This window comes from Triticum aestivum, chromosome 5B, assembly GCF_018294505.1.
Source record: "Triticum aestivum cultivar Chinese Spring chromosome 5B, IWGSC CS RefSeq v2.1, whole genome shotgun sequence".
Taxonomy (NCBI): Eukaryota; Viridiplantae; Streptophyta; class Magnoliopsida; order Poales; family Poaceae; genus Triticum; species Triticum aestivum.
The window spans coordinates 528,513,668-528,526,225 of NC_057807.1; positions in this window are offsets into that span (position 1 = coordinate 528,513,668).

The window sequence follows — 12,558 nt, forward strand, 5'->3', positions numbered from 1 at the left end:
TTGAATCCACTTTATGTTGATTTCAAATCACATTACATTTCTAGCTCTAGCTAGATCTTCATAATCTAAACCATGTCTCATATGTATAATGTGTTTATCACATTATGTATGGTGCCCTGTCCCCTACGCCTACAAGTATTTAGATGTGAGTTGCAAACACCACACATTACCACAAATTCAAATAAAATGTGAGAATCTTCGATATATAGTATTGTTTAGATTGTTCAATATTTAGTTGTAAGCTGCAAACGCCACACATTATCACAAATTAAAATAACATGTGGGATTTTTTGATGTACAGTATGGTTTAGATTGTTTGACATTTAGCTATGAGTTGCAAACGCCATGCATTATCACACTATGGTATAACATGTGCACAGCACGCGTATCACCGCTATATTCATGCATGCATATGTTTAAAACACTATGATCTCCTATTCAAATATATGAATCCACTTTCATATCAAATTATGATCTTTGTTAGTCTCTTACACCCAAAAATCCTCTAACCTTTGTAGCTACCACTAACTTTCTCTCGTGCATGCACACGCCCTCCTCCCCCTCCCCCTCTCTCGGCATTCTGTCCACCGGGCACATTCATTTTTTTCTTTAGGTCGTTCTCCCAGAGTCTCCACAACTCCTTTCCGACACACACCGATCGATAAACCTCTCTGGTGATGCCTGCCTGCAACATACACACGCACCTTCAATCTCCTCCTTTATGTGTCCTTGCCTCGTGTCTCTCATATGGTCACACACACGTGTAAACTCTCTCCCCTCTTTTCATCGATCTCACAACCGCACACTCCTCCCCCTATCTAGCTAGTAGTTGGGCCTCTCGCACCACCTCCTAGCTCCATTCTCTCTGTCTATCCGTCTCGCTGGGCCTTATTTGCCTCTAACAAATGGACGTACACCGACCGATCTCCCACTATACATATAGCTAGCTAGGTCCTTATAACTCGTTTTTACCCACGTGTCGATCGATCTACCTCATTAGTTATGTCTCTCCCTTCTTCTGACAAACAACAATTGATCTACCGATCTAGTTAGGTTTGCTTACCAAACACATGGTTCCCCTTCATCATCCATGGATGCGTCCCGACAGATCTATCATGCACAGGCACACACAGAAACACATCCCCACTCTTATTGATAACATTGCAGTTCCACCCTTAGTTTGTCTAGTAGGCCTCTCCCACCATCTTCGAGAAGCAACTCCATCACCCATCCAGCACTCTACCCCTCTCCCTCCCTCTCTCTCTCCTCTCTCTCTCTCTCTCTCTGTCCCATCATATTTCCCGTCCTTCAGTTATGTATGGATGTCGACCGATCTCCCTCAAGACATAGCTGTGTCTCTCCTTCTCAACACATATACGAGTTGTTCTACCTCTATAGTTAGGCCTCTGCCTACCCCTACCCCCCCCCCCACACACACACACACACACCGATACATCAAGCGCTCTAGTCATGTCTCCCTGCCACATACAAACTTGACATGTGCCCTCTGACGTTCCGGTAGGTCAGTCGCCCTATATCTTTGACTTGCACACACACACAATTTTGATGGCTCTCTTCATCAATCTCGCACCCACCCACTTGATCCTCACTTCGACTCTATCGATATCTATGACCCCTCCCTCTCTTCTCGTGGATCACCCGACCCTCTATATATGATATGGATAGGCCTCCATTTCACATACATTGCATGCAAAAATTTGTTTGAGATGTCATTGACACATATTCCGACAAATACATTCACGAAATCAACCCCCACCCCACCCCCACCCCCCACCCCCCCACCCCCACAAAAAAAACAAAAAACACTCATGAACGCGGTTTGTATCTCTCACACACACTCATGTAGGTGGGGGACGTGCACGAAGAGAAGAGGTGCATGCATGGCGCCCGTACTCCCGTCTCTTTCCCAACCACACCCGCGCGGGTACATGGTAGAGCTCATTTCTGTACGAAAAGGCAGCCCACGTGGTAATTTGGCACATGTACTGGTTGTCCACTTGGTGGAGGGAGGATTGTCTACCACGGGTGAACAAACAAATTGCGACTTGATGTGTTATGTTAAAAAAAGAGGCAAACCATGTGGGGCCTACCTTAGAGGCAAGGCTCTATACACTGGAGTACTTTTGATGTGTCATGTCAACTCGCAGAACGAGGAGAAGCTTGCTTAGTACGCCGTCTTCCCCGCCCACGGGCGTGGTGGCTTGCAAGATGAGGTGAAGCTTGCTTAGTATTGTACACCTTACGCCCGCTCCCTCGCCCACGCGCGCGGTGACTCGCAGGACAAGGAGAAAAATTTTACTCCCTCCGTCTAGGTGAGTAAGTAATCTTTAGGTTGTGCACCGTGACCAAGGAGGAGGGGAAAACAAGAGACCTTAATGTTTATTTGCTAATTAATAGCATTGCATGCAATGAACTAACCACTGCATGTTGTTTTTGGTAGTCTCAAGTCATTAAAAGCATGCACACCCCTCATCTCTTATTTGTTGATATGTGAAGAAACAAGAAACGAGGTAGAAGTTAATACACCACGGCTAAGTGTTTTAGCATTATTTGGTTTTTGTAAGATGACTTACACACCTAGACGGAGGGAGTACTACTCCCTCCATTTACTCCTCGTCCCTACTAGTACTACCTTGGTTATAGAGATTATATCATATTGTTTGATATATATATGTGTCCTTTAGTAGATTTCGATATGAACTACTAGTACATACTCCAAACACTGATGTATATAGACATATTTTAGAGTGTAGATTCACTCATTTTGCTCCATATGTAGCACTCTCCCTCGCCCCTCGACCCTCGCCCACGTGGTGGATGTGAAGCAATTCATTCGGTCTCATATAGCCAGAACGATATATACTGCACTACCATTATTGCTCGACTTCCCAAAGAGGCGAAGAGCCAATTGCAAGGTTAATATTTTGGAGATGCCAAGCGTAAGGTTATAGGAGAACGAGTAGTAGGTGTTGCGTCATTTATAAATAAAGTTTTTTTTCTTCAGTGGCACGTACGCAATATGATAGGTTCATATGGAGAGAAAAGGAAACCGCTCCACTATATACATAGTCAGGACGGGCTAGCCTACACGGTTGCTTGCTGGGCTTGCTCTCTTCACACTCTCTCGCACAAAACGACTGTGGCCACATCTCTAACATCCCTGTGGATCACGTCCACCGGGGGAAGGGGTGGATTCTTAGTGTAGATGCAGTCGCCGTAGCCGACGGCGAAAACCCACTGTCGGCACGTCCCGATCAGGGGTCCCCGCCGTTCTCTCTCACAAAGCCGGTGAGGTTGCCTTCATCCCTTGCTCCTACCGCGATGCGGGAAGTTGCCGCCTCCCGCCGCCCTCCTCAAGGTTGAGCTACGTCTCGACATCCCTCAGGTACAACTCCCTTTACAGCCGGCTGGCACCACTGCTCCAGCTGCCCACATCACTCCATGTGGATATTTCTCTACTTCTTTGCCCTGCACATACCTCTACTGGCTTCTACATACTGTATTTGTGATGAGTTTATGTCCCATCAACTAGGCCCTATAATCTTATTCTAATCACGCTTCTTCAATTTCTTTGCCACAGGGATGCTCATCTCGATTTTGGTGAAACTGCACAAAATGATCCGATGGTCAAAAGGTTGCAAACTTCATTTATTAGGAAGCTTGAACGTTGCCAGCAAATTGAAGCCTGATTAGGGCTCATGGTTCAAGGGCTAGGGACTGCATGGATTGTTTTTTTTCTTTAGCTGCCTCTATTCCAAAATAAGTGTCAACTTCAGTAGTAGTACAACTTTGTACTAAAGTTTGCATAAAGTTGAGAAACTTATTTTGGAATGGAGGGAGTACATATTTGCTATGATCTGTCAATCATTGAGATGCAATAGCATGCATGTTAGTCTCCTTTGTATTTGATGAAATGTTGCAACGGGCAACCTTGGATGCAAGATACATGTAACAGAAGCTGGAAGCTTCATAGCATTGTACAAATTTATCTCGCTGATAAATTACAGTATGTACTATACTAGTACTTCCTCTGTTCCTAAATATAAGTCTCTGTAGAGATTTCACCATGAACCACATGTGGATGTATATAGATGCATTTTAAGTGTAGATTCATTCATTTTGTTCCGTATGTAGTTCACCTAGTGGAATCTCTACAAAGACTTATCTACTAGTAATAGCTAGCCCCCACTACTAAGAATTCTCTATCCTCTCCTTGAGCCACATCATCAAAATTAATATAGCCGTTAGATGAACTAAATCAGTCCATAATAGCCGTCTGATCTAGACGTTGAGAGGCTCCGCACTAAGCCACATGCAAGCATGCAGAAATACCATGGCATGCATGTGAGTGGGTTTTAAATCACATCAACATGTCTGCATGCAAGCATGCACCGGTAGCATGCATGTAAGTGAACTTTTAAGTCTCATTAACATGTCAAAAAGAAAAAAAATCCCATTATGCAGTACGAGTTGGCTGATCTTTTTTCCTTACGTGGGATGATCTAAATGATGATGGGAGTTTTTTTAGTTTGGCTACCACATTTGTCATGCGGTTATAGAGTTTTTTTTAGTTCTATGAAATCGATAATTTTACGCAGATATACGGCTGTTCCACAGCAATGCGCGGGGACTCATCTAGTAGTATTTAGGAATGGAGGGAGTACTATGTAAAGAGTTAGGTGTCGCACGGTGTCCAGAAAATATGGTGATAGTGTGAGGTGGGCCATGTAATCACTGAGCCTGCGTGTTTTCACTGCTCTTGCACTCCTCCGCTGTAAGAATGGAGAAAATTGTAATCTAGTAGTACCTCCTTTCGCCGAAAGCGTGGGACATCCAGTAGTCCTACCACCTCAGTAATAAAGACCAATGAGCCGTCAAATCACATAGACCCAGCAGTAGGTTGGACGGACGAAGCAACCATCACTCTTGCGCCAGTGAGAGGTCGCGTCCGCTCTGCCCGGGCATGAATGCGGCACCGATTCTTTGGAGCGGCGCTGGCCGTTTCGGGCGGGAAGCGCGCGCGGGCGATGGAGGGGCTTTGGGTGGGCCAGGCTGGTTAGGAGCGGGCGTGGCAGCTGTCCGCCTGTCCCTACCGGACACGCTCAGAAACGAGAGGATGCACCGACTCTCGTGGCTAAAATCGTACACTACACACCATCTCTCTGTAGCAGTAGGTCGATCTGTCGCTCTCTCTAACACACACTTGTTGTTAAGCACACACACACACACACACACACACATGCACCTTGGTCCCACTGCACCTTCTAACGTGACTTATTACACCTAGACGGAGGGAGTAGTAAGTACGAGATACGGTGGCACACTGACTTAGGTCGAATACAAGTGCCCAAAATTGTGTGCAAGTTATAATAAGGATTCACTTAAAATAGTACGTGAGCGAACAGAGGGATCAATTGGACAGTGTTCCCGAGCAGTAGCGAGATGTCTGAGGTAAGATACACCGCTGGTGCTTTTAATTTTTCTTATTAATTTTTTTGTTTCACCCTATGACTGGTGGGACCCAATGTACTATGTGGAGAGAGGTAATGATGCGGAGCATCCCACGTTCATCCCCATGTACACTCCGACTATTCTCCAAGCCCCAAGAGGACATATGACGAGACCTCAAACATACGCCATTGGACACAAGGTGAATTCAATCCTCTTCAAACCGTCACTTTCCGCATATGAGACATGGCTACTACCTCATGCATGGACCTTGCATACACTCAGGTACAACCAAGGTGACCATGGAGAATCCAAGGACCAAGGCCAAGCATGGAAGAGGAGAAGGAAGAAGAAGACGGAGCGGCTGCTGGAGCCAGGCCGGACATCCGGACCGTCGTCCGGATCATCCGGGCCCAGCCGGATCATCCGGACCCTCCCCCGGATCGTCCGGGTAACTGCGCCGAAGACACCCGAAGGCTTCTACCGAAGTCGGATCATCCGGGACTCTGTCTGGATCATCCGGACCCCAACGCCCGGATCATCCGGAACCCCATCCGGATCATCCGGCCTTGCCTGCGCGCATGACTTGGGCCGAGGCCCGTGTACCCCCTTCGCCCCTCACTTACCCCTTCGTGGCATAGCACTATAAATAGACCTCCTCCTCCCCACTTTGAGACTTAGCATTGGATTAGCTCATATTTGTGTGAGAGCCTTTGCTCATCCACTTGGATACTTCTCCTCGGAGATCACGGACCTCTTCGGAGAAGATCCCCCCAGCGGATTCAAGACCCCTTCTAGGGAAGAACATCAAGGCCTCCTCTCGGAGAAGAACGGTTCCTTTGTATCCTTACCTTTGTTGACTTTGGATCTCGTGAATCTCTTATGTGTGTGGTGATCTAGCACTTGTGTGATCGATTCCTTGTTGGTTGAGTGATTCTCTCTCGTTTTCCCCGTGTTTCCCTTTGTGCTTCCGCGTGTTCTTCGTGATTCCCCGTAGGATCCACTCCAAACGTGAAAGATCGACGCTATAGGGTTCCACCCTACATCATATGATATCATGAGCCACGTTGATCCCGTTTTTGGAGCCCCTACCCTTCGTTTTCTAGCTTGATTTTGTTGATTTCGTCCTAAATCCGAAAATCCCCACCAAAAATAGCCCCAAAATTTTTTGTGATTTGTTGGTTTTGATGATGTTTTGTTGATTTTGATCCGTGGATTTGCTTGGTTTCAAGTGGATCTAGCTTTCCCCCAAGTTTCCCCACCTTCCATCCACGAAATCCCTCAAATTTTGCCTCGAAAATCATCCATTTCCGCCCAAAAATTCGTCCCCGAGAGGAAATCCCGAGCAGTTTGACCTGCCCGGATCATCAGGACCTTCTCCCGGATCATCCGGACACCTCCTGGATCAGCTGGACCCTCTCCCGGACGTCCGGATAACCCACGAACCCAGAAAACAGAACCGGAGCTGACGAACCCGGATCATCCGGACCTAGCCCGGATCATCCGGACCTCCTCGGTTAACCCTGACACTGACTCGGCTGAAATCTTGTTTTGGCCATAACTAATTCATCCGTGTCCGATTTTGACATTCTTTAGCTCGTTTTGAAGCTATTGACATCCCCCATCCCACAAAAATACCACCAACACCATTTGACACCATCATATTTTCTGAAATTTGGCAAGTTTGCCTAGGCCCTCCACCATATCATCCGCATTACCACCACCGACTTCCGCAACCTAACCCATTTTGTTCCCCGTTGCATATGTGGTTGTTTGAGTTGTGATTAGAGTCTCCTAAGGTGTTTCGGCTACTTAGGAACAATTGCTTCTTCATCAACCACCACCACCACTTCCGCATAACCTTGCCCACCATACAATTCCACCCCAACTTAACCCAATTTTGTTTGAGTTGTGGCTTGTGTCTCCTAACGTGTTTCGGCTACTTAGGGACGGCAACTTCAACTCCGACTCGTGTATAGCCCATCATTCCACTTCCGCATTGCCTAGTGCAACACCACCACCGCTTTCCGCTACCACCATTTGACATTTGTCATTTGAGATTTTGAGTTTGCGGTTTTTCCGTTTCCTAAGGTGTTTCGGCTACTTAGGGACGAGTCTCCATCATCTTGGTATCTACATCAAGAACGCCGCTACTCATCATCGCCGGACGGTAACCTCCATATCATCTTGGTATCGTGGTATCCCTCCATTGTATATTCCCCTTGCCATTGCATTGTTAACCCCTAGCCCATTTTGCGTTACTTGCCTATCGAGACTAGCCATTTGAGTATTGCCGGCAACGTTACTTGTGCACATTAGTGATCATACCTTCCATTACATACATACCATATCATCTTGGTATCATATCATCCATTGTGTCTCAAGTTTGGTTCCCGCATATACACAATTGCTATCTTGGTTTGTGCATTGTGCAAAAGTGGCCATAAAAAAAGAGAAAGAAATAAAGCTTTTAAGCAAAAGAAGAGAGAGCAAAGAAGCTTGTAAGCAAGTGCCATAGCATCATACCACATTGCATATAAGATTGTCATATCCGATCATCTTGGATCATCTTGAGAGAAACACCGGGAACCATACATACATAGCATACTTGGGATAGAAGTTATCCATTTTGCATCTTATAGGTTGTGCACAAGTGTCGTATCCGCCTATTGAGCAATCGTGCTAGCGTCTCTCTTGAGTTGTGCAACACGAGCGTTTTCCGTGGATTCCACATTTTGTGCTCATTCCTTGGTTGCACGACCCCATTTATCTATCCGTGTGTGTGTTTCCGTGTGCCATTCTTTGCTATTGGTCCATTTGTTTCACTTGCGAATTTGTGAATCTTTTTCAACATTATTGACTCTTGCTAACATTTTGCATTAAATTTTTGTGCCACTATCCTCACCGAGCTCCACTATAAGCCTTACTTGTGTAGGTGTGAGAACCGACAAGGATTGGTACCAATAGTGCTATTTCATTGTCCGCATTTGAGTGAACTTGATTCATTGTCAACATCGGTCAAGGTACATTGGTATAAGTTCTTCTCTTTCTCCCACTCATATTTGCTCGAGTCTTGTGATGGATAGGCAAGGCATTTCCTCTCCGGTCTACGACAACAACGACGGCGTGAACAACTACATCACCAAAGGTCCATCTTCGGACTACAACGACAAATGCAAGGCGCACAATCAAGATTGCAAGAGCGCATTGAGAACATCTCCATCGACATTTTCCACTCCGAAGCAAGGAAAAGGGACTACATCGACAACAAGCTTGCCGCACAAAAGGAGGAGCAAGATGCGAGGATGGAAGAGATTCGGGCCTTGATCAAGTCTTCTTCCACATCATTATCCTCAAGACGACGACGGTCAAGCCACAAGTCTTCGGAGCGCGAAAAAGATGCAAGTGCAAATCGTCCTCGTCCACATCTACATGGCGACCACCATCACGTTCGTGATCAACATCGTCATGAAGGGCAAGTCACCTCCAAGCAACATGTGCACGACGACGACGAACGACATCTCCTAGGAGCTCAAGCACGACAACGACATCATCATCATGAAGATGCTCCACAAGCGCAAGTGCACAAGTCCCAATAAGCCCTACTTCACGCCAAGTCCAAGCTTCATGAGCAAAAGAGAAGACCGCGAGATGACCACCACCAAGACGGCGCTATGGCTACATCAACCACTTCGGCATCTTCGCCAAGTGTTCTCAAGGCATCTTCGCCTTTGGACGTACGGCATCTTCGCCTACTTCCCACGAGTACGCCTACATCAACTTCATCAAGTCCAAGGCGACGACCTACGAGCAAGGATGACACTTCCATCTTTGGAATCCCCCCAAGGAAGATGGCCGAGCATGGGAAACTCCCTTCGGTCATGGAGATGAGCTACGAGGTGCCATATCATATGGGCCTCCCACACCAAGACGGTGACAAGAAGGTCGAGCAAGGGCCATCCCCTTCGACCACGGCGATAGGAGTTGAGCATGGAGACATTTGCACCAACATCTCTCCGACACCCACATATGTCGAGATGCCCCATTTGTCATGTGAGAAGAGCCACCACCCCATGAGAGAGATGAGTGACTCCACCATATGTGACATTGAGAGCATTTCCTTTGAGAGGATGAGTGTGACCACCACTAGCCCCACACATGAGAGCATGCCACACATCCTATGTAAGGTTGAGCGCCATTTGAGTGACTCCACCAACCATATGAGTGAGAGCATCCTTGAGAGAGTGAGTGAGCCACAACACTTAGCGAGCGAGATAATTGACACGGCATGTGAGGCCACTTTGATTTCTAACAACTTAACCTCTACTCCTAGTGTGTTTTCTTCTTTGGTGCTAGGTCTCCTACATGACGACATACCTATCATCGACGAGTCCATCCCTCCAATGGAGACGACGATGGCCATGATGGATGATGATGCACCCCCCACATGGTTCCATAAAGATGAAGATGACAACGATATGATCTTCAACACCTCACCTACAACACATGAGCGACCTTCCAATGGTAACATAGGTGATGGTGCTTCTCTTGTCCCACTAGTGGACTCTCTTGACGATGATTGCTCCCATGATGTTGACCCACCTATTCCCATGCTTCATGCTAGTGAGACTTCTTCATGCCTTGACTTACCTATTTATGATGAATATGATGATGAGCATGTTGAGTTGCCTAGTTGTGATGCTATGCTTCATAGGATATCATGTGAAAGTTCTATTGGTCACTTCATGTTTGACAATCCATTGAACTTGTCATATGCTATGAGTGAGATCTCCCATATTGCATCCCTACAATCTCAACATAGTAACTATGCATGCCCCATTAAAATCAATCCCATTTGCACTTATGTCATAGATGACGAAATGATGGTCATTGGCTTTTGCTTCTCTTGTGATGATATTGCCATGCTTCCTTTACATGATTTACGCAATTCATCTAATATGTCATGCCATGATCACATTGTTCCAAATATGCATTGTTTTGGATGTTGTCAATATTCTCCATGTGATGTTGCTACTCATGCTCATGAGGAGACCCCCATAGTTTCCTCATACATATTAGGAGATCTTGATGCATTTCATACTTTGCATGATTCCCATGATAGTGTACACCATATGCATTCCATGAATAACAATGCTCTAAAAATACCTCATGATGCATTACATCCTTTGAGTCTCCATTATGACACACATCATAACAAACCTCTCATGATGGATGACATGTTTCTATATCACGCATCTCATTATTTGAGCGTTGGATATTTTGTGCTAACAAACACACGCACGTGCGCATCATGATGGATGATGTGTACATCTACCACGCACACACAATTTTCCCTTTGTCTTTGTTTTGTGTAGGTACTCACGTATACTCGTCAACCTCTCAATCCCAAGAGTTGACAAAACGAGCTCTTGAGAGCAACGATGCTTTGGGATCCCCTAGACTATCCTTACCACCGTTCCCTTCGCGCAAGGACTACGCGCATCTCTTCTACTTGGCTCTCATGCGGCTATGGGCCATTTACCACTTGTCACCTTATGCTCATTTTACCGTGTTCACATTGCATGCTATGCTTGCTCCTATGCCTTTGTCATGCAATTGTGACCCTTGCTTGCATCTACCCATGATTCATCATTATGCTACTTCTATGTGTATTTGCATGCTTGGTGGAGATCCTTGTTGCTATTGCCATGTTTATCATGTGCCCCATACTATTGATGCTTGTTGTGTTGGGAGAGTCATGATGCCACATTGCTATTTACATATGGTCTCTCGCCAATACATTCATGCTATTTTACTCACATCTTGCTTTCATGCTTGTGATATTTCATGTGAATTATCCATGCCCACTATTTGCACACATGACATGCTTGCCATGATTCCTCCTAGTATGTTGCATCTTCGCACTACTAGCTTGCTTAACTTGATTGCTATGATTGCTTGCTATGTTGCATCACCCATGTTCCACTATTACTTGCTTTCTTGGGTTGATGACATATATGCTCATGCCTCTCACATGATATATCTTGATCATTGTCTCTTGTGTCTATTAGTTGCCTCTTTCATATCCACTTGTATTGAGTGCAACCATACTATGCTTATTGATCTTGGAGACTTTGACACATTACTTGTGATGCATACGTCTTTCCTTGAGCCTCTTGTATTTGATTGTTCTTGCATCATATGCCTCCACACTATGAAATGCTCCCTTGTACCTTCTTATGATGAGCATGATGCATACACTTGTTGGGTATCTTACCACTTGAATGATAGGTTTTGCATTTCCGCTAACCTCATTTGTTTTTCCGAGTGTTTGTCATGTTATTTCATTTTGAAGGATTCACAAGTCATTACCGTCATGAGACATATTGGTTATGTGAAGGCATACATGATGTACGACTCCAACATCTTTGGGAACTATCTTGAGGTGACCTCCTTCCCTTTGAGCCATCCTCAAATACGCATATTGGATGGGTCACTCTTTCATTGTTGTTTCCTTCTTGTTGTCTACATGACACATCTCGTGAACGGAGGAGCGACATTGGAGATTGGTTACATGGACCTTCACATTGAAGAGAGCTCGCACTTATTGGATGCACCTTCAAAATTCCACTCATGCCACGACATCGAGCATTGGTACATCAACACTCCTTTGACACCTTGCACTCCCACATCCATATTTGTTGATTGTGCTCATATATATCATGCTCGATGGACATATCATACTCACCGCAAGTTTGCACCCTATGCATGGATTGACTCACATTATGATTGCCTTGTTGCATCTTGTATTACCATGTCATCCATGATATATGAGCTTGTTCACTTCCTTAGCAAATTTGTTGTGATCTTCCTTGATGGCATATTCATACATAATGATCATATTTTCCATCATCAATTGCATGATAACATATACATATTGAGCATCCATTGCCATATTCATGCTATTGATAAACTATCTCACTATGACATCATTTTGCACCGTGGTTTCATTGATCATATTTACAACACATTTGTGTGCACAATGATTGCATTTCCTCCCATGAATGCTTTGCATCTCATTCTAGATCA